Source organism: Gymnoscopelus braueri (assembly GCF_963280865.1).
Source record: "Gymnoscopelus braueri genome assembly, chromosome: 11".
Taxonomy (NCBI): domain Eukaryota; kingdom Metazoa; phylum Chordata; class Actinopteri; order Myctophiformes; family Myctophidae; genus Gymnoscopelus; species Gymnoscopelus braueri.
This window is the reverse complement of record NC_137613.1, coordinates 8,924,841-8,928,950: the sequence shown is the minus strand read 5'-3', so window position 1 is coordinate 8,928,950 and position 4,110 is coordinate 8,924,841. Positions and strand designations below refer to the sequence as shown.

General features: G+C 39.9%; 1 long non-coding RNA gene across 1 annotated transcript; it reads left to right on the top strand.

The window, feature by feature from the left end:
* Positions 1-2,531: 2,531 nt before the first annotated feature.
* On the top strand, positions 2,532-3,319 carry LOC308094537. The gene is made up of 2 exons (XR_013933959.1): positions 2,532-2,614; positions 3,010-3,319. It is a non-coding gene; the product is annotated as an uncharacterized lncRNA (long non-coding RNA).
* The last annotated feature ends 791 nt before the right edge of the window (positions 3,320-4,110 follow it).

Sequence of the window (4,110 nt, the reverse complement as noted above, 5' to 3'; positions counted from 1 at the left end):
AATAATGGAAGATAATGAGTGTACAAGCAGTCCGTGTCACGGTATCTGCCTTGTTTTAAAGTGATGTGTAGAACCTTGCACATATACAGGAGGAAAAGGAACGAAACACCAAGGGATTGATATTGCAGAAGGATAGTGAATGCATGGGCGTTGGATCTGTATCATGACCATCGCTAGAAAGGGAAACCCTCCATACAGCCAACACAAATTCCCCACAGTGCATCGTGGCCGTGATATCCAAGTATTCATTTAACCATTTGTTCCACTTCCAGCAGTGCTGCTGGCTTGAACAAGTCTACACTCGCCACCAGCAGTGCAAGCCATGACTGCGAGCCAAGTGTTCGTGGCAGTATGAAATGACATTTGTCTGTACACAGTATTCTGAGTTTAGGGAGCCCAGCCGAACCGAACGGATGTTGGTTGTTCTAGTGTATTATGCAGCTACGTTTAGTGTTAGACCTGGAACACTTATACGTTGTTATACCTTTCAAGCCGGGAACACCTCTGTGTGTAGTTGTTTATAGTAGATACAGTATATAGCAACATAAATTGTTTAAAATATTTTTTTCAGAAAACTTAGGTCAGGATTGAATAGCCGTTTTAGAATCAGCCTCAGATCTAAATGGGTTAACCATTCACCCATACTGTGAACATGAGCACTCGAAATCAAGGAATGTGACTATCAGTTTTAGAATGTTTTAAATAATGAGGCATTGCTTGAGACTGACTGAATCAATACCATCTTTCATGTACTAATTTATTGTTATTAAATGTACACACCTCCCTTTTTTTTTTTTTTTTTACAGCTGCATCCCATCCATTCCCATCCCATCCCATCGTCATCTTCTGCATCCTGGCGGCCCTGACATGTTTTCCTGGCATCATCGCTGCCATCGTGTCCTTTAAACACTCCTGGTCCTGCAAGGGAAGAAGTCTGTTGGCTGCAGGGATTATGTTCCTTGTTTCCAGTGAGTTTTCACACAGCATGAATGTTAACTCTGACAGTACAAATGCATCCTTGAGGGTCATAAAAGGGATCATTATACAACAGGTAGTTCCGACCAAGCAATCTGATTGGTTGAAATGGGCTCTCGAGCCGTGCTTAAATGAGCATGACAGCACACCTAGCCATTCGTAAATGAAAACTAATCAAATTGTAAATATCAGCTGTGCTGATCAGACTGAGGGCCCTAATTAAGGCACTGTTAAACCCGCACGCGCTGACCATTAGCTGTGAATTTCGGCCATTACCTGTGAATTAGGGATAAGGGAGCTGGCACTGTCCCTAAACGGTATTTTGTGCCCGCTAAACCCGCTATTCATTATGCCGACTCCACTATTTGCGCCTAGAGGTGTGGCCGTGGCCGTGTTGTTGCATTATCCCCAAAATAGCTATTTTGACCACACACGTTTGGGAAAGTGTATAGTGCCATCTAGAACCACCCGCAATGCCAACTTGGTTTGGTAGAGCGAGCGCCTGATATGTCTGGAGACGGTCATGGCGCACAGCTCGGAACAACATTCAAAGGATCCCTCTCTCTACTAATTCTCAAGAGTGATTCTATTTTTCCTATAATCAGCAGAAGGGAGGGTGTCAATTCCTTGTGTCAATTGTGTTTATGTAAGATGATAGTCTATTCAAAGAAGACAATTTGTGCCGCGCAATGCAATGCTCTACACACGTCAGTTTTATTCATCGATTACGTGGGAAATAATGAACTGATTGCAAAAATATTAAATTATCACTAATCAGTAACATGTGATACGTATGTCTATCAAATGTGGTTTTATTGAAAGGCAATCAAAGGCTAGTGCTTAGAAACCAAACATTGGGTGTTTGATGTCCATGTTAAATCCCAACAGTGTGCTGTTGCGGTTGCCAAAATTTGCGAGAAGAATAAGCAACAAGGTCTAAGAAAACAAGTCCAAAAGAAGCGACTATAATAGGCCACATGAGCACTTCAAACCTATATATATATCGGCCATTAAACAATGTGCATATTTATATATGTTGGCTATTGAAAATAGCCGATCTACAAGCTCACAACCGTTCTACCATTATTTACAAGCAACTTTACAGGAAAAAAAAGGAGAGCGTAAGATTGCATTGGGGATAATGGCTTGCATAGTCTTCTCCTAAAGGCAATGGCATCTGGCACGGTAATTGGTTTTATTAGTGTAACGCCTGAACCACACCTATGCATAATGTAACGGGTAGTGCAGGTGTTTTGCGGGTAAGGCAGGTGTCCCGAAATAGCAGGGGAACGCCCCTTGCCTAGTCCTATATCCCATATTAGTGGCTTTAGCCACTTCGGCCCTTTATAGGGCCCTGAGTTTTGGCAGAGCAGAGCAGCGCTGTCTCAGCAGCACTATGTTAAGCTGCTAGCAGTTTGTTAGGAAGTTCATGGACATTGTATTTAAATCTGGCATTAAAACATTATGAATATCTATTGGAATTTCTTAGTTACAATGAGATTGAGCCAACATTAACTAATTCCCCATTTCCCACCTTTCTCAGCTTTCATCTTTTTGATCGTCATCACTGTTTCAATGGTTGCCAGTATGCCATTTCCCATTACATACTGGCCTTCTCTGCTCCTGCCCTTCACTGCAGGTAAGGATGGAGAAAACCCACAGACACTCTTCAAAGATTAACCACAATTTTAAAGATGCTCTGGTGTTCTGAAAGTTTATACATTATGTTGCAGATTTGAATTTGACTATGTACTTAATGAGAGTAAAACACATATCTTTTGAGTTTATAATGAAGTCAGGACCAAATATAATAGTTGACACCATATATTATTCTATGAAAGACGCTTTATGTGCTCTGTCTAGAACGGGGGCCAATTGAAGCCAAATTCAGCCCGTTTACCATGCAGTAGAAATCTATTCAGCTAGAATTTTCTTCAAAGCTAGATTGTAAAAGCCACATGTCTGTAATTGACACAGTAAATACTGTATAACCTCTTTATATGACTGAACAACAGTGCCCTCTGTCTGTTGCAGGTGTCCTCTACATTTGTGCCTACAGAAAGAGAGGGACTGTACAGTACTAGAAGTTGGGGCCGCTTCTAGAGTTCGACACCTACGTGTCACCGCCGATGTGACTGATATGCCCATATATGGAGATCTGTGTGTCTGTCAGTCCTTCTCCCTTTTATGGCCATATATGGGATATCTCTGTATTTGTCAGTCCTTGTTTTTTTATTCCCATATATGGAGATCCCTGATGTCATCAGTATGCCCATTTGCCCATACATAGGCATGCTGATAATAACTATTCATAGGGGTGGACGATATGACAAAACTATCATATATTTTAAAAAAAAAGCCAAAATCACGATCTACGATTGCATTACAATTTATTTTTCATGTTGGTTTTAAGGATTATTATTATTTTATTATGATTATTAATAAAATATATGATGATTCATTATTAGTATATGATTATTAATATTATTATTATAAGATCTGAAAATTAAATGAATACACAAAGTTGTCTAATCACAAATCAAGAACAATGCACACGCATTTGAAGATGAAGCATCAGAAATAACAGCTGTCCATTTCAGCGTCAGGTCGCGTAGCGTGCAGGTTAAGCCAGGAATTATGGAATGCGCGCACGGTCCCAACCCGTAAACAAACATTACCACTTAAATTGAAGTTCTTTATAAGGAGATGGAGACTGTACATGATCACCACTAAAGCTTATTCAACTTTCCCAAAGTTGCATAACAGATGCACGGACACACTCGATCCCGACATATAATTATGTCACCATATGACCATACCAGTGAGTAGCTTATATTTTGATTCATTTGGCCAGATGAATCTATCAACCTTATGAAACGCGCAGACGCAACTTCTAGACTGTTGTGTTCTAGAACATGTGTTGCCATGAAACTATTGATGCAACATGTTGAGAAATCATTACGCATGCAACCTTTATTCTTTTTATTTTTTTATATATATATATTCTACAATTATGCTATATTTTAAAAGATCAAAGTGTTGACTATTAAACCATGTAATAGGCCAACCTGGACCAATGGACGTTCCATTTAAGTTGACCTTGTATTGTAAACTGTCCTTCCATGTGCTTTTTCT